This window comes from Phyllobates terribilis, unplaced genomic scaffold, assembly GCF_046119375.1.
Source record: "Phyllobates terribilis strain yellow unplaced genomic scaffold, ASM4611937v1 Scaffold_12__6_contigs__length_324123572, whole genome shotgun sequence".
Taxonomy (NCBI): Eukaryota; Metazoa; Chordata; class Amphibia; order Anura; family Dendrobatidae; genus Phyllobates; species Phyllobates terribilis.
Window position 1 is genome coordinate 299649528 of NW_027362772.1, and position 23942 is coordinate 299673469.

Below are 23942 nucleotides of genomic sequence, written 5' to 3' on the forward strand. Positions count from 1 at the left end.
CCCCCGCTGCTTCGGGCTCCCCCTTCTCACGGACCCCATAGCAGTGGCGTGGCCTACCGCCATTGGCGGTACACCACTGACCTCCACTGTTCCTGGTAACTGACATTTCTTAATTACATTTCGAACTGAGGAAAGGGCAACTTGAAAACGCTTTCTCCTCCTTTGTGGGTCTCCACCATTTTCATTTTCAGAGTGCTCGGCAGCTGCTTAGAAGAACCCACGGCTGCTGTTTTTGGCGCAAGGTTAGAGGAGGCTGGGATTTTATAAAGCTGGGAAATTTGCATCACCTGGCCTTTCCTAACGACGATGGTGAACAAGCCATACCCCTAACAGGCTAATTAAGGTCTGAAACCTTGGTCAACGTTATCTGAGAGCACAAATCTCCAAGGGTGCCTAAAATTTTTGCATCGGCCCATTTTCTTTTTTGTAATTTTTAAAATGTAAAAAATGACAATATTTTTTTTTGTCTAAAATACAAAGGAAATGCGTCATCTTTAAATTTAGGCCTTTCATAGGTCAATTCATCTTCAACTTGCTTAACTGTTCACAATAACAGTAACTTTGACCAGGGGTGCCTAAACTTTTACATGCCACTGTACGTAGATGCCCGTTGTGTTCCAGAGTTTATTCTTCCTTCTTGTAGTAACTTTTAGAGGAATCTGTGAGAAATGGAAGTTGTTTAGCATGTAAATCCCCGTGTGCTGGGCTAATTACAGCAGAAGGGATTTGCATTGCACAGCATGGCGGTGCATCGTGAGGACAGACGCATGCCGTCCCCGCTGCTCAAGACTTGTCATTTATTAGGTTTATTTTCATGGGGTTTTATGATAAGAGAGTAAATTGAATTTAGTAATTTTGTCACCTACCGGACTGAAGGTTAATAATCCCCTCCAGGAATAATCTGTGTCTTACTGCTCCATAATTGACTGTTAAATATTTCAGCAGTTTCTTGTGAAAGTCTCAGATGAAAAGTAAACTTCATAGGTAAAAAAGAGCAATGATTACCATTAAGCCGTGGAGTCGCATATTAAAGATGTTCTTTACCTCAAAATGTGGCTCAAGCTGGATGGAGGCCTCCATGATGAACTCGGCAATACACAAATGGAATAAGTAGCAGGTGTTCATTCTAGCTACCCCTAGTCACAACTAGGGGGAGCTCCCTGTATACAGAGATACATAAGATCCTGTCTGCAGCCACCACTAGGGGGAGCTCCCTGTATACAGAGATACATGATAAGATCCTGTCTGCAGCCATCACTAGGGGGAGCTCCCTGTATACAGAGATACATGATAAGATTCTGTCTGCAGTCAGCACTGGAGTGAGCTCCCTGTTTATAGAGATACATAATAAGATTCTGTCTGCAGCCACCACCAGGGGGAGCTCCCTGTATACAGACACATAACCATATTCTGTCTGCAGCCACCACTAGGGGGCGCTCCCTGTATACAGAGATACATGAGAAGATTCTGTCTGCAGCCACCACTAGGGGGAGCTCCCTGTATACAGACACATAACCATATTCTGTCTGCAGCCACCACTAGGGGGAGCTCCCTGTATACAGAGATACTTGATAAGATCCTGTCTGCAGCCACCACTAGGGGGAGCTCCCTGTATACAGAGATACAAGATAAGATCCTGTCTGCAGCCACCACTACGGGGAGCTCCCTGTATACAGAGATGCATGGTAAGATCCTGTCTGCAGCCACCACTAGGGGGCGCTCCCTGTATACAGAGATACATGATAACATACTGTCTGCGGCCACCACTAGGGGGAGCTCCCTGTATACAGAGATACATGATAAGATACTGTCTGCAGCCACCACTAGGGGGCGCTCTCTGTATACAGAGATACATAAGATCCTGTCTGCAGCCACCACTAGGGGGAGCTCCCTGTATACAGAGATACATGATAAGATCCTGTCTGCAGCCACCACTAGGGGGAGCTCCCTGTATACAGAGATACAAGATAAGATCCTGTCTGCAGCCACCACTAGGGGGAGCTCCCTGTATACAGAGATACATGATAAGATCCTGTCTGCAGCTACCACTAGGGGGAGTTCCCTGTATACAGAGATACATGAGAAGATCCTGTCTGCAGCCACCACTAGGGGGAGCTTCCTGTATACAGAGATACATGATAAGATTCTGTCTGCAGCCACCACTAGGGGGAGCTCCCTGTATATAGAGATACATAATAAGATTCTGTCTGCATCCACCACTAGTGGGAGCTCCCTGTATACAGAGATACGTGATATGATCCTGTCTGCAGCCACCACTAGGGGCAGCTCACTGTATACAGAGATATATGATAAGATCCTGTCTGCAGCTACCACTAGGGGGAGCTCCCTGTATACACAGAGACATGATAAGAACCTGTCTGCAGCCACCACTAGGGGGAGCTCCCTGTATACAGAGATACATGATAAGATCCTGTCTGCAGTCACCACTAGGGGGAGCTCCCTGTATACAGAGATACATGATAAGATCCTGTCTGCAGCCACCACTAGGGGGAGCTCCCTGTATACAGAGATACATGATAAGATTTTGTCTGCAGTCACCACTAGGGGGAGCTCCCTGTATACAGAGATACATGATAAGATTCTGTCTGCAGCCACCACTAGGGGGAGCTCCCTGTATATAGAGATACATAATAAGATTCTGTCTGCATCCACCACTAGTGGAAGCTCCCAGTATACAGAGATACATGATAAGATTCTGTCTGCAGTCACCACTAGGGGGAGCTCCCTGTATACAGAGATACATGATAAGATTCTGTCTGCAACCACCACTAGGGGGAGCTCCCTGTATATAGAGATACATAATAAGATTCTGTCTGCATACACCACTAGTGGGAGCTCCCTGTATACAGAGATACGTGATATGATCCTGTCTGCAGCCACCACTAGGGGCAGCTCACTGTATACAGAGATATATGATAAGATCCTGTCTGCAGCTACCACTAGGGGGAGCGCCTTGTATACAGAGATACATGATAACATACTGTCTGCAGCCACCACTAGGGGGAGCTCCCTGTATACAGAGATACATGATAAGATCCTGTCTGCAGCCACCACTAGGGGGAGCTCCCTGTATACACAGAGACATGATAAGATCCTGTCTGCAGCCACCACTAGGGGGAGCGCCTTGTATACAGAGATACATGATAACATACTGTCTGCAGCCACCACTAGGGGGAGCTCCCTGTATACACAGAGACATAATAAGATCCTGTCTGCAGCCACCACTAGGGGGAGCTCCCTGTATACAGAGATACATGATAAGATCCTGTCTGCAGTCACCACTAGGGGCAGCTCCCTGTATACAGAGATACATGATAAGATCCTGTCTGCAGCCATCACTAGGGGGAGCTCCCTGTATACAGAGATACATGATAAGATCCTGTCTGCAGTCACCACTAGGGGGAGCTCCCTGTATACAGAGATACATGATAAGATCCTGTCTGCAGCCATCACTAGGGGGAGCTCCCTGTATACAGAGATACATAGTAAGATTCTGTCTATAGCCTCCACTAGGGGGAGCGCCTTGTATACAGAGATACATGATAAGTTTCTGTCTGCAGCCAGAATGGACGGTATGTGGCTCCACATGGCCAGCCTAGGCTATTGCTTTAGTATTGATGTCTTGTCTATATGCAGTACATGCAGGGTCGGACTGACCCACCGGGAAACCGGAGAATCCTCCGGTGGGCCCTCCCCCTGCCCAGCACCACAGCTCCTGCCTTCATCACATTAGTCTATTCTGCCCTGTATTCGGATCGCTTGCACTGAGCCGTGCACGCATTATTCTGTATCCTGCGACTGCGGGCCGGCTGTCCTGCTCATCATAGACGTGAAGTGAGTGCCTCCTCATCACCTGCTGCTGCCGGCTTCTATGGATCTCATCCCGTGCACTGCTCTGTCAGCTGCGGTGCCCGCAGTGAGATCAATAGGAGTCAGCAGCAGGTGATGAGGAGGCACTCGCTTCACATCTCTTGATGAGCAGGACAGTCGCCCGCAGCTTAAGGATATAGAATAACAGGCACAGCCAGCACAGTCACAGCTGACTCCACATCACCTGTTCCCTGCAGTCATCCTGCAGGTGTGTATGTGTCATGTGTCTAGTGTGTGACTGGTGTGTATGTGTCACGTGTCTGGTGTGTATGTGTCTGGTATGTGACTGATGTGTATGTGTCATGTGTCTGGTGTGTATGTATCGTGTCTGGTGTGTGACTGATGTGTATGTATCATGTGTCTAGTGTGTATGTATCATGTGTCTGGTGTGTATGTGTCATGTGTCTGGTGTGTATGTATCATGTGTCTGGTGTGTGACTGATGTGTATGTATCATGTGTCTGGTGTGTATGTATCATGTGTCTGGTGTGTGACTGATGTGTATGTATCATGTCTCTGGTGTGTATGTATCATGTGTCTGGTGTGTATGTGTCATGTGTCTGGTGTGTATGTATCGTGTCTGGTGTGTATGTATTGTGTCTGGTGTGTGTCTGGTGTGTGTCTGGTGTGTATGTATCGTGTCTGGTGTGTATGTATTGTGTCTGGTGTGTGACTGATGTGTATGTGTCTGGTGTGTATGTATCGTGTCTGGTGTGTATGTATTGTGTCTGGTGTGTGACTGATGTGTATGTATCATGTGTCTGGTGTGTGACTGATGTGTATGTATCATGTGTCTGGTGTGTATGTATCATGTGTCTGGTGTGTGACTGATGTGTATGTATCATGTGTCTGGTGTGTATGTATCATGTGTCTGGTGTGTGACTGATGTGTATGTATCATGTGTCTGGTGTGTATGTATTATGTGTCTGGTTTGTATGTGTCTGGTGTGTGTCTGGTGTGTGTCTGGTGTGTGTCTGGTGTGTATGTATCATGTGTCTGGTGTGTGACTGATGTGTATGTATCATGTGTCTGGTGTGTATGTATTATGTTTCTGGTTTGTATGTGTCTGGTGTGTGTCTGGTGTGTGACTGATGTGTATGTATCAGGTGTCTGGTGTGTATGTATCTTGTGTCTGGTGTGTATGTGTTATGTGTCCGGTGTGTGACTGGTGTGTATGTATCTTGTGTCTGGTGTGACTGGTGTGTGTCTGGTGTGTATGTATCATGTGTCTGGTGTGTAAGTATCATGTGTCTGGTGTGTATGTATCTTGTGTCTGGTGTGTCTGGTGTGTGACTGGTGTGTGTCTGGTGTGTATGTATCATGTGTCTGGTGTGTGACTGATGTGTATGTATCATGTGTCTGGTGTGTATGTATTATGTGTTTGGTGTGTGTCTGGTGTGTGACTGATGTGTACAGTACAGACCAAAAGTTTGGACACACCTTCTCTTTTAAAGATTTTTCTGTATTTTCATGACTATGAAAATTGTACATTCACACTGAAGGCATCAAAACTATGAATTAACACATGTGGAATTATATACTTAACAAAAAAGTGTGAAACAACTGAAAATATGTCTTATATTCTAGGTTCTTCAAAGTAGCCACCTTTTGCTTTGATGACTGCTTTGCACACTCTTGGCATTCTCTTGATGAGCTTCAAGACGTAGTCACCGGAAATGGTCTTCCAACAATCTTGAAGGAGTTCCCAGAGATGCTTAGCACTTGTTGGCCCTTTTGCCTTCACTCTGCGGTCCAGCTCACCCCAAACCATCTTGATTGGGTTCAGGTCTGGGACTGTGGAGGCCAGGTCATCTGGCGTAGCCCCCCATCACTCTGCCTCTTGGTCAAATAGCCCTTACACAGCCTGGAGGTGTTTGGGATCATTGTCCTGTTGAAAAATAAATGATGGTCCAACTAAACGCAAACCGGATGGAATAGCATGCCGCTGCAAGATGCTGTGGCAGCCATGCTGGCTCAGTATGCCTTCAATTTTGAATAAATCCCCAACAGTGTCACCAGCAAAGCACCCCCACACCATCACACCTCCTCCTCCATGCTTCACGGTGGGAACCAGGCATGTAGAGTCCATCCGTTCACCACTTCTGCGTCGCACAAAGACACGGTGGTTGGAACCAAGGATATCAAATTTGGACTCATCGGACCAAAGCACAGATTTCCACTGGTCTAATGTCCATTCCTTGTGTTCTTTAGCCCAAACAAGTCTCTTCTGCTTGTTGCCTGTCCTTAGCAGTGGTTTCCTAGCAGCTATTTTACCATGAAGGCCTGCTGCACAAAGTCTCCTCTTAACAGTTGTTGTAGAGATGTGTCTGCTGCTAGAACTCTGTGTGGCATTGACCTGGTCTCTAATCTGAGCTGCTGTTAACCTGCGATTTCTGAGGCTGGTGACTCGGATAAACTTATCCTCAGAAGCAGAGGTGACTCTTGGTCTTCCTTTCCTGGGGCGTTCCTCATGTGAGCCAGTTTCTTTGTAGCGCTTGATGATTTTTGCAACTGCACTTGGGGACACTTTCAAAGTTTTCCCAATTTTTCGCACTGACTGACCTTCATTTCTTAAAGTAATGATGGCCACTCGTTTTTCTTTACTTAGCTGCTTTTTTCTTGCCATAATACAAATCCTAACAGTCTATTCAGTAGGACTATCAGCTGTGTATCTACCTGACTTCTGCACAACACAACTGATGGTCCCAACCCCATTTATAAGGCAATAAATCCCACTTATTAAACCTGACAGGGCACACGTGTGAAGTGAAGACCATTTCCGGTGACTACCTCTTGAAGCTCATCAAGAGAATGCCAAGAGTGTGCAAAGCAGTCATCAAAGCAAAAGGTGGCTACTTTGAAGATCCTAGAATATAAGACATATTTTCAGTTGTTTCACACTTTTTTATTAAGTATATAATTCCACATGTGGTAATTCATAGTTTTGATGCCTTCAGTGTGAATGTACAATTTTCATAGTCATGAAAATACAGAAAAATCTTTAAATGAGAAGGTGTGTCCAAACTTTTGGTCTGTACTGTATGTATCATGTGTCTGGTGTGTGACTGGAGTGTATGTATCATATGTCTGGTGTGTGTCTGGTGTGTGACTGATGTGTATGTATCAGGTGTCTGGTGTGTATGTGTCATGTGTCTGGTGTGTATGTACCTTGTGTCTGGTGTGTATGTGTTATGTGTCCGGTGTGTGACTGGTGTGTATGTATCTTGTGTCTGGTGTGACTGGTGTGTGTCTGGTGTGTATGTATCATGTCTGGTATGTAAGTATCATGTGTCTGGTGTGTATGTATCTTGTGTCTGGTGTGTGACTGGTGTGTGTCTGGTGTGTATGTATCATGTGTCTGGTGTGTCTCTGGTGTGTATGTATCATGTGTCTGGTGTGTCTGTATCATGTGTCTGGTGTGTGACTGGTGTGTATGTGTCTTGTATCTGGTGTGTGACTGGTATGTGTCTGGTGTGTATGTGTCATGTGTCTGGTGTGTATGTATCATGTGTCTGGTGTGTATGTGTCATGTGTCTGGTGTGTATGTGTCTTGTATCTGGTGTGTGACTGGTATGTGTCTGGTGTGTATGTGTCATGTGTCTGGTGTGTATGTATCATGTGTCTGGTGTGTATGTGTCATGTGTCTGGTGTGTATGTGTCATGTGTCTGGTGTGTATGTATCATGTGTCTGGTGTGTGTGTGTGTCATGTGTCTGGTGTGTATGTGTTATGTGTCTGGTGTGTGACTGATGTGTATGTATCATGTGTCTGGTGTGTGTCTGGTGTGTATGTATCATGTGTCTGGTGTGTATGTGTCATGTGTCTGGTTTGTATGTATCGTGTGTCTGGTGTGTGTCTGGTGTGTGTCTGGTTTGTATGTGTCTGGTGTGTGTCTGGTGTGTGACTGATGTGTATGTATCATGTGTCTGGTGTGTATGTATCATGTGTCTGGTGTGTGACTGATGTGTATGTATCATGTGTCTGGTGTGTATGTATTATGTGTCTGGTTTGTATGTGTCTGGTGTGTGTCTGGTGTGTGACTGATGTGTATGTATCATGTGTCTGGTGTGTGACTGGAGTGTATATATCATGTGTCTGGTGTGTGACTGGAGTGTATGTATCATATGTCTGGTGTGTGTCTGGTGTGTGACTGATGTGTATGTATCAGGTGTCTGGTGTGTATGTATCTTGTGTCTGGTGTGTATGTGTTATGTGTCCGGTGTGTGACTGGTGTGTATGTATCTTGTGTCTGGTGTGACTGGTGTGTGTCTGGTGTGTATGTATCATGTGTCTGGTGTGTAAGTATCATGTGTCTGGTGTGTAAGTATCTTGTGTCTGGTGTGTCTGGTGTGTGACTGGTGTGTGTCTGGTGTGTATGTATCATGTGTCTGGTGTGTGACTGATGTGTACGTATCATGTGTCTGGTGTGTATGTATCATGTGTCTGGTGTGTGACTGATGTGTATGTATCATGTGTCTGGTGTGTATGTATTATGTGTCTGGTGTGTGTCTGGTGTGTGACTGATGTGTATGTATCATGTGTCTGGTGTGTGACTGGAGTGTATGTATCATATGTCTGGTGTGTGTCTGGTGTGTGACTGATGTGTATGTATCAGGTGTCTGGTGTGTATGTGTCATGTGTCTGGTGTGTATGTATCTTGTGTCTGGTGTGTATGTGTTATGTGTCCGGTGTGTGACTGGTGTGTATGTATCTTGTGACTGGTGTGTGTCTGGTGTGTATGTATCATGTGTCTGGTGTGTAAGTATCATGTGTCTGGTGTGTATGTATCTTGTGTCTGGTGTGTGACTGGTGTGTGTCTGGTGTGTATGTATCATGTGTCTGGTGTGTGTCTGGTGTGTATGTATCATGTGTCTGGTGTGTGTCTGGTGTGTCTGTATCATGTGTCTGGTGTGTGACTGGTGTGTATGTGTCTTGTATCTGGTGTGTGACTGGTGTGTGTCTGGTGTGTATGTGTCATGTGTCTGGTGTGTATGTGTCATGTGTCTGGTGTGTATGTGTCATGTGTCTGTTGTGTATGTATCATGTGTCTGGTGTGTGTATGTGTCATGTGTCTGGTGTGTATGTGTCATGTGTCTGGTGTGTATGTGTCATGTGTCTGGTGTGTGACTGATGTGTATGTACCATGTGTCTGGTGTGTGTCTGGTGTGTATGTGTCATGTGTCTGGTGTATATGTATCATGTGTCTGGTGTGTGTCTGGTGTGTATGTGTCATGTGTCTGGTGTGTATGTATCGTGTGTCTGGTGTGTGTCTGGTGTGTATGTATCATGCGTCTGGTGTGTGACTGATGTGTATGTATCATGTGTCTGGTGTGTATGTATCATGTGTCTGGTGTGTGACTGATGTGTATGTATCATGTGTCTGGTGTGTATGTATTATGTGTCTGGTTTGTATGTGTCTGGTGTGTGTCTGGTGTGTGACTGATGTGTATGTATCATGTGTCTGGTGTGTGACTGGAGTGTATGTATCATATGTCTGGTGTGTGTCTGGTGTGTGACTGATGTGTATGTATCAGGTGTCTGGTGTGTATGTGTCATGTGTCTGGTGTGTATGTATCTTGTGTCTGGTGTGTATGTGTTATGTGTCCGGTGTGTGACTGGTGTGTATGTATCTTGTGTCTGGTGTGTCTGGTGTGTGACTGGTGTGTGTCTGGTGTGTATGTATCATGTGTCTGGTGTGTGTCTGGTGTGTATGTATCATGTGTCTGGTGTGTGTCTGGTGTGTATGTATCATGTGTCTGGTGTGTGTCTGGTGTGTCTGTATCATGTGTCTGGTGTGTGACTGGTGTGTATGTGTCTTGTATCTGGTGTGTGACTGGTGTGTGTCTGGTGTGTATGTGTCATGTGTCTGGTGTGTATGTGTAGCACCCCGAGGATTCGGTTGCTACAGAGGTATTGCATCTCACCCAGATGTGCGATATCTCACTTCCAGGTAAGGATGGAGTGTGGCTCAGGACCCTAACACCCACATGCACTACACCACATTTCCGGGGGACAGCTCGACGGTGCTCCCATTAGTTATGCAGGCACGAGTGAGTATGTCCCTGGCTGGAGTGGGGGGAGGGAACACCTAGAGAAGGGAACCCGGTAGTGTGTGCGTGGGGGAAGTAGATCCTGGGTGCACTCTGTACAGGAGTATAAAGGGAGGCACCATCTTGGAAAGGGAGTGAGTTGAGAGAGGAGAAGACAGGGAGCAGAGCTGCTTTATGGGCTCTGCTCCACAGGCAGGCCCTGTCAGGAGGCCTGAGCCTGGAGGAGGGAAGAAGGAGGAAGAGGAGCAGACTGGGCTCCAGGAAGGACAGAGGGGACCCCAGGGGTGTGGACTGGCTGGTAGCCACCACACGCCCACCGCTACCTGAGTAGGGGGGTCAGGTCAAGAAGATGGGAACCGGATCCCAAATTAGTGGAGGAGAGAAACTACCCTCAACTAAGAACCGGAGGCTGCGACAATACATGTGGAGCAGCCCCTCGCCACACCCGCTAGAAAGGCACCACATAGGACCTGGGAAACGCAGGCCAACGTTTGCCCACCAAGAAGGTCCGAGGCAGCTGGACATAAGCGTGGTCACTAGTGGGGTTGAAGACCAGAAACAGGGGACATAAAGGGGGTCCTGCAAAGCACTCCAGAAAGACCTGGGAGTTAACCGAGCCCCTCACCTGGTGAGCACAGCGCGACACAGGCGGCCACCTCTGCAGCGGTGGCCTGGAGCAGTAACCAAGTAACCGTGAGTAAAGACCCTGAACTGCACCACCAAGACTCCGAGTTGTCTTTGTTGCGCTCGTGTACCACCATCACCCCCATCATCTATCCCTGCTGCCCTGAGGCCATACCCAACCCGTTGGGGGTTATACCACCACGCTGCACATCCTTATACACCTGGCCTCAGTGGACTGTTCTGCAGCGGCGGCTTCAAAGCCGCACTCAACGGGTGGCGTAGTCGATCAAGTTAACATCTACTGCCATAGACTGCCACTTAGTTTGACACCCTGGGCACGGACCGGGTCACCGCCACAAGGACTACTACCCCTATCCAGATCCGGCTCCGGGTATCCCCTGAATATGGCCCAGGGGGCGCGTCAACTTTTGGCGTAGTCGGCAGGATTTCGTGCCCGCAACCACCGGGTACTGCGTGCCTGAAAAAGAGACTTTTAAAACTTACCATCCGTGAAGTTTTCCCGCCATCCGGCGCCATCTTCAGCCTTCTTCCCGCCATCCGTGAAGGTTCCCGCCATTGGGCGCCATCTTGAGGACGCCGCGCGGGAAGAAGAGGGGCGTGGACTCCGAAAGCGCGCGAGAACTGAAGTCCCGCCTCACGTCCGGACGTTGCGTAAGGTCCTGGAAGGAGCCCAGCAGACGCCGACGTCACAGGAGCGCGACGGAAGGTCCTCGACCCTGATGATCAACTGCGGAGCCGCGGCCTACGGAAGAGGATCATCGCCAGGTAGGCCACGGTCCACCAGGGGGGAGGAGGACACCAGGAACGGACAGCAAGATGGCGGACCGGCAGCAGACTAAGCTGCCCAGCATCGGCAGCGCCCCAGCCATCGCGGGCCCCGACCAGCACCAGGAGAAGACGCGTGACGCAGGAGCGGTCTCGGGAGCAGGTAAGAGGAGTCTCCCTGTCCCGGACGCTGCCAGCGTCAGCCTGCTCCCGGGCCACCCGGTGGAGCCGCCGATACCGGGCGCTGCAGACGCAGACCTGCTCCAGACCTGGGCACTGCCACCACCAGCCCGCGCCCAGGCCCAAAGTCGCACCCCCTGACCCCGGGCGTCATTAATAGTACCACTCAGACCCCGAGTACCAAGAGGGCCCGGACGGGTCTGAACCTGAGAAAGAGAAAGGAGCGTGTGGAGCACACCGTTAATCGTAAACGGTAAAAGAGGAGATGTAAATAGTTACCCGACCGGGTATAAGGACTGTTGTGGGACTGTTTCCACTAAGAGTGTGGTCCCCGTTGGGACAGAAAGAGAACTGTTTCCCTTATCCCCTATCTGGCTGGGGACTGAGAACAGCCACCCCTACCTGGCCGAGGACTGAGAGCGGCCATATCCTGTAAATAATTATGTGTTTCTAGTAATGTATAGGAGTCCTTGGTGGATTTACCGGGAATCCTTTGTACAGTTAGTGGAGCGTAACCCAGGATGGACTAAAAGACTGTTAAGGACTCGGGGCAGGACAGACCCCTACCTGGTTACGTCTCCCTGTTTTAGGAAAATGGACACCTGGTTGCAGAATAAACTGTGACCTGTTATAAAGAGACTTCTTCGTGGATCTGCTGCTAGAAATGTTTTTATATGAAAAATTTATATGCTAGAATGTGTTACTATGAAAAAGAGTTCCAGAACAGTACATATGCACTTATACCGTTTGAGAGAGAGCCGTTCCCATAAAGGGAAACTGAATGTTGATACCTGTTGTACTTGTTGTTTATGAAAAATTTGCATGTTCTAATGTATACCCTGTCTTTTGCTCAGTTCCAGCCCGCGGACGTGCTGGGTTTTGCCAGGGGGGAATGTAGCACCCCGAGGGTTCGGTTGCTACAGAGGTATTGCATCTCACCCAGATGTGCGATATCTCACTTCCAGGTAAGGATGGAGTGTGGCTCAGGACCCTAACACCCACATGCACTACACCACATTTCCGGGGGACAGCTCGACGGTGCTCCCATTAGTTATGCAGGCACGAGTGAGTATGTCCCTGGCTGGAGTGGGGGGAGGGAACACCTAGAGAAGGGAACCCGGTAGTGTGTGCGTGGGGGAAGTAGATCCTGGGTGCACTCTGTACAGGAGTATAAAGGGAGGCACCATCTTGGAAAGGGAGTGAGTTGAGAGAGGAGAAGACAGGGAGCAGAGCTGCTTTATGGGCTCTGCTCCACTGGCAGGCCCTGTCAGGAGGCCTGAGCCTGGAGGAGGGAAGAAGGAGGAAGAGGAGCAGACTGGGCTCCAGGAAGGACAGAGGGGACCCCAGGGGTGTGGACTGGCTGGTAGCCACCACACGCCCGCCGCTACCTGAGTAGGGGGGTCAGGTCAAGAAGATGGGAACCGGATCCCAAATTAGTGGAGGAGAGAAACTACCCTCAACTAAGAACCGTAGGCTGCGACATTACATGTGGAGCAGCCCCTCGCCACACCCGCTAGAAAGGCACCACATAGGACCTGGGAAAGGCTGGCCAACGTTTGCCCACCAAGAAGGTCCGAGGCAGCTGGACATAAGCGTGGTCACTAGTGGGGTTGAAGACCAGAAACAGGGGACATAAAGGGGGTCCTGCAAAGCACTCCAGAAAGACCTGGGAGTTAACCGAGCCCCTCACCTGGTGAGCACAGCGCGACACAGGCGGCCACCTCTGCAGCGGTGGCCTGGAGCAGTAACCAAGTAACCGTGAGTAAAGACCCTGAACTGCACCACCAAGACTCCGAGTTGTCTTTGTTGCGCTCGTGTACCACCATCACCCCCATCATCTATCCCTGCTGCCCTGAGGCCATACCCCTCCCGTTGGGGGTTATACCACCACGCTGCACATCCTTATACACCTGGCCTCAGTGGACTGTTCTGCAGCGGCGGCACTCAACGGGTGGCGTAGTCGATCAAGTTAACATCTACTGCCATAGACTGCCACTTAGTTTGACACCCTGGGCACGGACTGGGTCACCGCCACAAGGACTACTACCCCTATCCAGATCCGGCTCCGGGTATCCCCTGAATATGGCCCAGGGGGCGCGTCATATGTGTCATGTGTCTGGTGTGTATGTGTCATGTGTCTGGTGTGTATGTATCATGTGTCTGGTGTGTGACTGATGTGTATGTATCATGTGTCTGGTGTGTATGTATCATGTGTCTGGTGTGTGACTGATGTGTATGTATCATGTGTCTGGTGTGTATGTATCATGTGTCTGGTGTGTATGTGTCATGTGTCTGGTGTGTATGTATCGTGTCTGGTGTGTATGTATTGTGTCTGGTGTGTGACTGATGTGTATGTGTCTGGTGTGTATGTATCGTGTCTGGTGTGTATGTATTGTGTCTGGTGTGTGACTGATGTGTATGTATCATGTGTCTGGTGTGTGACTCATGTGTATGTATCATGTGTCTGGTGTGTATGTATCATGTGTCTGGTGTGTGACTGATGTGTATGTATCATGTGTCTGGTGTGTATGTATCATGTGTCTGGTGTGTGACTGATGTGTATGTATCATGTGTCTGGTGTGTATGTATTATGTGTCTGGTGTGTGTCTGGTGTGTGACTGATGTGTATGTATCATGTGTCTGGTGTGTGACTGGAGTGTATGTATCATATGTCTGGTGTGTGTCTGGTGTGTGACTGATGTGTATGTATCAGGTGTCTGGTGTGTATGTATCTTGTGTCTGGTGTGTATGTGTTATGTGTCCGGTGTGTGACTGGTGTGTATGTATCATGTGTCTGGTGTGACTGGTGTGTGTCTGGTGTGTATGTATCATGTGTCTGGTGTGTATGTATCTTGTGTCTGGTGTGACTGGTGTGTGTCTGGTGTGTATGTATCATGTGTCTGGTGTGTAACTGATGTGTATGTATCATGTGTCTGGTGTGTATGTATCATGTGTCTGGTGTGTGACTGATGTGTATGTATCATGTGTCTGGTGTGTATGTATTATGTGTCTGGTGTGTGTCTGGTGTGTGACTGATGTGTATGTATCATGTGTCTGGTGTGTGACTGTAGTGTATGTATCATATGTCTGGTGTGTGTCTGGTGTGTGACTGATGTGTATGTATCAGGTGTCTGGTGTGTATGTGTCATGTGTCTGGTGTGTATGTATCTTGTGTCTGGTGTGTATGAGTTATGTGTCCGGTGTGTGACTGGTGTGTATGTATCTTGTGACTGGTGTGTGTCTGGTGTGTAAGTATCATGTGTCTGGTGTGTATGTATCTTGTGTCTGGTGTGTCTGGTGTGTGACTGGTGTGTGTCTGGTGTGTATGTATCATGTGTCTGGTGTGTGTCTTGTGTGTATGTATCATGTGTCTGGTGTGTGTCTGGTGTGTCTGTATCATGTGTCTGGTGTGTGACTGGTGTGTATGTGTCTTGTATCTGGTGTGTGACTGGTGTGTGTCTGGTGTGTATGTGTCATGTGTCTGGTGTGTATGTGTCGTGTCTGGTGTGTATGTGTCTGGTGTGTGTATGTGTCATGTGTCTGGTGTGTATGTGTCATGTGTCTGGTGTGTATGTGTCATGTGTCTGGTGTGTGACTGATGTGTATGTATCATGTGTCTGGTGTGTGTCTGGTGTGTATGTGTCATGTGTCTGGTGTGTATGTATTGTGTGTCTGGTGTGTATGTGTCATGTGTCTGGTGTGTATGTGTCATGTGTCTGGTGTGTATGTATCGTGTGTCTGGTGTGTATGTATCATGTGTCTGGTGTGTGACTGATGTGTATGTATCATGTGTCTGGTGTGTATGTATCATGTGTCTGGTGTGTGACTGATGTGTATGTATCATGTGTCTGGTGTGTATGTATTATGTGTCTGGTTTGTATGTGTCTGGTGTGTGTCTGGTGTGTGTCTGGTGTGTGACTGATGTGTATGTATCATGTGTCTGGTGTGTGACTGGAGTGTATGTATCATATGTCTGGTGTGTGTCTGGTGTGTGACTGATGTGTATGTATCATGTGTCTGGTGTGTGACTGGAGTGTATGTATCATTTGTCTGGTGTGTGTCTGGTGTGTGACTGATGTGTATGTATCAGGTGTCTGGTGTGTATGTGTCATGTGTCTGGTGTGTATGTATCTTGTGTCTGGTGTGTATGTGTTATGTGTCCGGTGTGTGACTGGTGTGTATGTATCTTGTGTCTGGTGTGTCTGGTGTGTGACTGGTGTGTGTCTGGTGTGTATGTATCATGTGTCTGGTGTGTGTCTGGTGTGTATGTATCATGTGTCTGGTGTGTGTCTGGTGTGTCTGTATCATGTGTCTGGTGTGTGACTGGTGTGTATGTGTCTTGTATCTGGTGTGTGACTGGTGTGTGTCTGGTGTGTATGTGTCATGTGTCTGGTGTGTATGTGTCATGTGTCTGGTGTGTATGTGTCATGTGTCTGGTGTGTATGTATCATGTGTCTGGTGTGTGTATGTGTCTGGTGTGTATGTGTCATGTGTCTGGTGTGTATGTGTCATAGTAACATAGTAACATAGTTTGTAAAGCCGAATAAAGACTTGCGTCCATCAAGTTCGACCTGTTAGTTCTGTAATTGCTAAAGTTGATCCAGAGGAGGCAAAAACCCCAAATGATTTGGCCAATCTTCACCTGAGGAAAAATTCCCTCCCGACTCTGAAACCAGCAGTCAGAATAAATCCCTGTATCAACCTACTATTTTATTTTATTTTTAAGTATACGCTGAAATCTGCCTGGTATCTAGAAATGCATCCAGTCCCCGCTTGAACTGGTGTAGTGAATCAGACATTACCGTCTCCTCACTCAGTGAATTCCATATTCTCACTGCTCTTACCGTAAAGAACCCCTTCCTATGCTGGTGCTGAAACCTTTTCTCTTCCAGCCTTAGTGAATGCCCTCTTGTTACCGTAATATCCTTCCTTTTGAACAAATCCCGGGCAAGATCTCTATACTGTCCCCTAACATATTTGTACACATTTATTATGTCCCCCCTCAACCTTCTCTTTTCCAGGCTGAATAGTCCTAGTTTTGCCAACCTCTCTGGGTATTGCAGTCCCTCCATTCCCTTTATTAATTTTGTTGCCCTCCTTTGTACCTTTTCAAGCTCATTTATATCCTTTCTATATATTGGGGCCCATAACTGAGCACAGTATTCCAAGTGTGGTCTGACCAGTGCTTTGTACAGTGGAAGAACAATGTTCTCATCCTTTGCAGCTATACCTCTTCTGATACATCCCATTACCCTGTTTGCCCTTACAGCAGCGCCCTGACTTTGGGCACTCCAATTTAGTTTGCTATCAATCAAGATGCCCAAGTCCTTCTCCATCTCTGAATTCCCCAATGATTTCCCATTCAGTGAGTACTGGTGACTTCCATTTTTCCTTCCCATATGTATGACCTTACATTTCTCCTCGTTAAACCTCATTTGCCATTTAATGCTCCACCTACCCAGCTTATCCAAATCCCTCTGTAGGTCTGCACTGTCCTCTTTTGTATTAATTGTTTTACATAACTTTGTGTCATCTGCAAATATTGATATTTTACTATTTATCCCGTTGACTATGTCGTTAATAAAGATATTAAATAACATTGGGCCTAGTACAGACCCCTGTGGTACCCCACTAGTGACGCTTACCCAATCTGAGTATATTCCATTTATAACCACCCTCTGCCTTCTATCCTTTAGCCAGTTAGCTACCCACTTGCAGACATTTTCCCCCAGCCCCATCATTCTCATTTTGTATACCAACCTATTATGTGGCACGCTATCGAACGCTTTTGAGAAGTCGAGATACACGACATCCACTGGTTCCCCCTGATCTACTCGAGAGCTAACCTCCTCGTAGAAGTCAATCAGGTTAGTTTGGCAGGAGCGATTCCTCATGAATCCATGTTGGTTCGGGATTAAAAGATTATTAGCATCAAGATGCTCCGTAATTGCCTCTTTAATGAAGCTTTCAAAAATTTTGCCCACAACGGACGTCAGACTCACCGGCCGATAGTTTCCGTGACTGATGTGTATATATCATGTGTCTAGTGTGTATGTGTCATGTGTCTGGTGTGTATGTATCATGTGTCTGGTGTGTATGTGTCATGTGTCTGGTGTGTATGTATCATGTGTCTGGTGTGTGACTGATGTGTATGTATCATGTGTCTGGTGTGTGTCTGGTGTGTATGTGTCATGTGTCTGGTGTGTATGTGTCATGTGTCTGGTGTGTATGCATCATGTGTCTGGTGTGTATGTGTCATGTGTCTGGCGTGTATGTATCTTGTGTCTGGTGTGTATGTATCTTGTGTCTGGTGTGTGTCTGGTGTGTATGTATCATGTGTCTAGTGTGTGTCTGGTGTGTATGTATCATGTGTCTGGTGTGTATGTATCATGTGTCTGGTATGTATGTGTCTGGTGTGTGTCTGGTGTGTATGTATCATGTGTCTGGTGTGTGTCATGTGTCTGGTGTGTATGTGTCATGTGTCTGGTGTGTATGTATCTTGTGTCTGGTGTGTATGTGTCTGGTGTGTGTCTGGTGTGTATGTATCATGTGTCTGGTGTGTATGTATCATGTGTCTGGTGTGTATGTGTCATGTGTCTGGTGTGTATGTGTCATGTGTCTGGTGTGTTTCTGGTGTGTGTGTATCATGTGTCTGGTGTGTATGTGTCATGTGTCTGGTGTGTATGTATCTTGTGTCTGGTGTGTATGTATCTTGTGTCTGGTGTGTATGTGTCTGGTGTGTGTCTGGTGTGTATGTATCATGTGTCTGGTGTGTATGTATCATGTGTCTGGTGTGTATGTGTCATATGTCTGGTGTGTATGTGTCATGTGACTGGTGTGTATGTATCATGTGTCTGGTGTGTGTCTGGTGTGTGTCTGGTGTGTATGTATCATGTATCTGGTGTGTATGTATCATGTGACTGGTGTGTATGTGACTGGTGTGTATGTGTCATGTGTCTGGTGTGTATGTGTCATGTGTCTGGTGTGTGACTGGTGTGTGTCTGGTGTGTATGTGTCATGTGTCTGGTGTGTATGTGTCATGTGTCTGGTGTGTGACTGGTGTGTGTCTGGTGTGTATGTATCATGTGTCTGGTGTGTATGTGTCATGTGTCTGGTGTGTATGTGTCATGTGTCTAGTTAATACAATCTTTCTGTGCACATAGAATATCATTCACTTGTTTTGTTTACACAGTTATCTGCTGCTGAGAACGATGTTTTTAAATCAAGTGTAAAATTCATTGCACCCGACAAATGAGGGTTTTGCTGGTTTGTCAGGTGATTGTTTGGACAGATCGACAGTTGGAAACAATTGCCCGATTATTAGCTTGTCTAGATGGGAGCTAAGGGAAGGGAAGGCTGGTACCCCTTAGGGTACGTTTCCAGGGTCAGGAGCTGCCTGCGGCCCGACTCTGCAGGATAGCCGCACGGTTTCCGCCCTCATTTATGCAAGTGAGCGGCACAATTTTTTTTTTCCGTGTTTCACATGCGAACTTTCCTCATTGATGTTAATCTGTGGGGAAAGTCCACATGTGGTCCCGCAAGAGAAATTGACATGCTGCGGGTCTGAAAGACGCACATAGCCTTAAGCATGGTGGGCCCCAAGAATGATTTTCTCTGGTGGGCCCAAACTACTCCAGTCCGACATGACATTGATCTCTGGAGTCTGTAATGTATCCTGAGTTCGGGGTGTGTAAATCCTTCTCTATATCTATCTACATGAAATACACAGTACTGTGAAGGTTTTAGGCAGGTGTGTGGAAAAAATGCTGCAGAGTAAGAAGAAGCTTTCAAACCTAGAAGTGTTTGCATTTTATTAATTGATAAAAATATTAAGTGAATAAACAAAGAGAAATGTAAATTTCATCAATAATCGGTGACCGCCTGTCGCCTTCAGAACAGCATCAATTCTTCCAGGTACACTGTCACAGTGTCACAGATGTTTTAGGATGTGCAGGTGGCTTAAAACTGGGTGAGGAGCAGATAAACTCTGATACAAAGGTGAGGTTGTGGAAGACAGTTTCTCGTCACAGGTCATACCACATGGTAAGACTGAGAGCAGCATCAAGACACAAGGTAGTTATACTGCATCGGCAAGGTCTCGCCCAGGAAAAGATTTCACAGCAGATTGGGATTTCATGATGTGGTGTTCAAGCTCTTTTGAAGAAGCATCTAAAAATTAGCAACGTTGAGGATCGTACTCACAGTGGTCGGCCAAGGAAACTTAGATACATCATGTTACGTCTCTTTGAAATCAGGAGATGTCCAGCCGTGCCAGCAGCTCAGACCTGGCAGCAACCAGTGGGACCAGCTACACACATCTTCTGTTAAGAGAAGTCTGGCCAGAATTGGAAGTAAACATACTGTCAACATGGAAACAAAGACAAAGTGACCCAATTATACATGAAAACATAGAGCGCACAAAAATGGCAGCAAGGGCTTTGGACAGATGAGTCGAGATGTGACGTATTTGGCTGTAACAGAAGCAGTTTGTTCCCACAGGGCCGGAGAGCGGCGCAATAAGGCTGTATTTCAGCAAATAGAGTTGTAGATTTGGTCAGGATTAATGGTGTCCTCAATGCTAAGAAATCCAGGCAGAAACTTGTCCGTCATGTAATACCATCAAGAAGTGACTGATCGGCTTCAAGTTTATTCTGCAGCCGGACAATGACACCAAACATCCAGCCAATGTCTCTAAGAACGAGGATTCCTGGAGGTAATGATCCGGCCCCACAGAGCCCTGATCTCACATCATCCCGTCTGTCTGGGATCACATGAAGAGACAGAAGGATCTGTACAAGCCTCATACACAGAAGATCTGGGGTCAGGTCTCCAAGATGTTTGGAACAATCTGTTGCCGAGTTCCTTCATAAGTTGTGTACAAGTGACCACAAGAAGTGATGAAAACAACAGGTGGTCACCAGGTACTGATGATGGAAGCAATGGGCGGTCACCAGATACTGATGATGGAGGCTATGGGCAGTCACCAGATACTGATGATGGAGGCAATGGGCGGTCACCAGATACTGATGATGGAGGCAATGGGCGGTCACCAGATACGGATGATGGAGGCGATGGGCGGTCACCAGATACGGATGATGGAGGCGAAGGGCAGTCACCAGATACTGATGATGGAGGCAATGGGCGGTCATCAGATACGGATGATGGAGGCAATAGGCGGTCACCAGATACGGATGATGGAGGCAATGGGCGGTCACCAGATACGGATGATGGAGGCGATGGGCGGTCACCAGATACGGATGATGGAGGCGATGGGCAGTCACCAGATACGGATGATGAAGGCGACGGGCGGTCACCAGATGCTGAAGATGGAGGCGACGGGCAGTCACCAGATACTGATGATGGAGGCAATGGGCAGTCATCAGATACGGATGATGGATGCAATGGGCGGTCACCAGATACGGATGATGGAGGCGACGGGCGGTCCCCAGATACTGATGATGGAGGCGACGGGCCGTCACCAGATACTGATGATGGAGGCGACGGGCTGTCACCAGATACTGATGATGGAGGCGACGGGCAGTCACCAGATGCTGAAATACACACACAAATCTCCCTTCATGATACACTCAGCTTACACACAAAATACACACAATTTAGTCACACACGTTCACAATACTACACCATCATATACAATATACACACAATCTCTTCATGACATACACACACTATACTCCCCTACACTACAAACATAACCCACCACATTATAAAACAACACAATGCACTACAATATACACACCACCCTGATCCACCCTATACACAAAAGACATACACTGCACACAATTGCATCATACACCCACTATACAAACACAATACACACCATAAAACAGACATATCACACACACTACAAATACAGTGGCTTGCAAAAGTATTCACCCCCTTGGCATTTTGTGTTTTACTACCTCACAACCTGGAATTTCACTGTTTTTTTTTTTGAGGGTTTTGCATCAGTTCATGTAAAGAACATTAAAACAATCAATATAGGTCCATATACAAATTATAGTGTCATAAATAAATTGTACTATCAACATTGATACCTATCAAAACATGAACACTTCAATACAGATATATTTGTTTAATTCAATAAAATGTATTATGGTTATAACACACATTAAAATCAAGGCGCCTCACATGTGGGGGACGAGCTAATACAATGCCCTAAGCAGGTCCAATTAATACAATAACCATATACCACACAGTTAATAATGAAAAATAGTCACAATATTCAAAAATAGATGCATAGCAAAGCTGTCAAACACATATGTTGTAGCTCATGTGGCAATTAATATTGAAAAAGTGCAAGTGCATAAATAGAAGTCACTCAATGTGGTCTCATGATATGCCTACAGCAAAGAGGTATCAAACAACTTTTCTTCTCATGCAATTGTTTGTTACCTCTTTGCTGTAGGCATATCATGAGACCACATTGAGTGACTTCTATTTATGCGCTTGCACCTTTACTGAATCAATTATTATACGAGTTGGCATTTATGCGCTGGCACTTTATTAGAACCGTTTACCAGATCAGCTGCATGCAATGTCACATTGTTAGAGATATACATTACAGAGACTATTGGACTGCCATCTAATATATATTTATGCATTCACACTTTTTCAATATTAATTGCCACATGAGCTACAACATATGTGTGAAAGCTTTGCTATGCATCTATTTTTGAATATTGGGAATATTTTTCATTATTAACTGTGTGTTATATGGTTATTGTATTAATTAAACCTGCTTAGGGCATTGAATTAGCTCGTCCCTCACATGTGAGACACCTTGATTTTAATGTGTGTTATATTTATTTAATTGAATAATATTTATTATGGTTATATCTGTATTGAAGTGTTCATGTTTTGATTACCCTACCGCATGTAAAGAACATGTCTACAACTGTGAACATTTGGTTTTCTTTTTATTGTGAAACAAAGAACAAATATGCACACTGAAGTTTTCAGTTATTTTGTGATAACTATTCATTCCCCCATAAAGTCAGCACTTTGTAGAGCCTCCTTTTGTGGCAATTACAGCTGCAGTCGCTTTGGATAAGTCTCTATGAGCTTTCCACATCTTGGCACTGGGATTTTTGCCCATTCCTCAAGGCAAAACTGCTTCAGCTCCTTCACGTTAGATGTTTCCTCTGGTGAACAGAAATCTTCAAGTCTGACTACAGATTCTTAATTGGATTAAGGTCTGGGCTGTGACTCGGCCACTACAAAACATTTACACGTTTCCCCTTAAACCACTCGAGTGTTGCTTTAGCAGTATACTTTGGGTCATTGTCTTGTTGGAAGTTGAACCTCCATCCCAGTCTGAAATCTCTGACAGACTGAAACCGGTTTTGCTCAAGAATATCCCTGTTATTTCGCACCATCCATCTTCCCCTCGACTCGGACTATTTTGTCTGTCCCTGCTGCTAAAAAACATCCCCAAAGCATGATGCTGCTACCACCATGTTTCACTGTGGGGATGATGTTCTTGGAGTGATGAGCTGTGTTGGTTTTGCGCCAGACATAGCGTTTACCTTGGGGGCCAAAAAGTTAAATTTCGGTCTCATCTGACCACAGCACCTTCCTTCATACATTTGTCGCCCACATGTCTTTTGTCAAACTCTACTTACAAAAATTCTAAGGCTCGTTTAAAGTCTTTTTTCTGCCACCTCTATGGAGTGTACGGCTTATTGTGGTCGTATGCACAGATACTCCAGTCTCTGCAGCTCCTTCAGTGTTACCTTTGGTCTCTGTGCTGCCTCCCTGATTAATGCGCTCCTTGCCCGGGCTGAGAGTTTTGGTGGGCGCCCTCACTTGGCAGGTTTGTTGTGGCACCGTGTTCTTTCCTTTTGATGATAATGGATTTGATGGTGCTTTGTGGGGATCATCAGTGATTGGGATATTTTTTTATAACCCAACCCTGACTTGTACTTCTCAACAATTTTGTCTGTGACTTGTTTGGAGATCTCCTTGGTCTTCATGGTGTTGTTTGGTTAGTGGTGCCTCTTGCTTAATGGTGTTGCAGCCTCTGTGGCCTTTCAGAAAAGGTAAAGTGTATATACTGAGACCACGTGACACTTAGATTGCACACAGGTGGACTTCCTTTATCTAAGCATGTGACTTATGAATGGAATTGTTTGCACCAGAATTTTTTAGGGCCTTCATAGCAAAAGGGGTGAATACATTTGCATATGCCAATTTATAGTTATTTGATCCCATAAGTTTAATTTATGCCTATATTTTTCTCACGTCACCAACTTAGACTATTTAGTGCTGATGCATCACACACAAATCGGATTATTCACCCCCCCTTTGGCTTCTTACTCTCGCAAGCCACCTTATACCCAACACACAATACAAACACATCACAAAAAGACAATACATATACATTATACACAGCG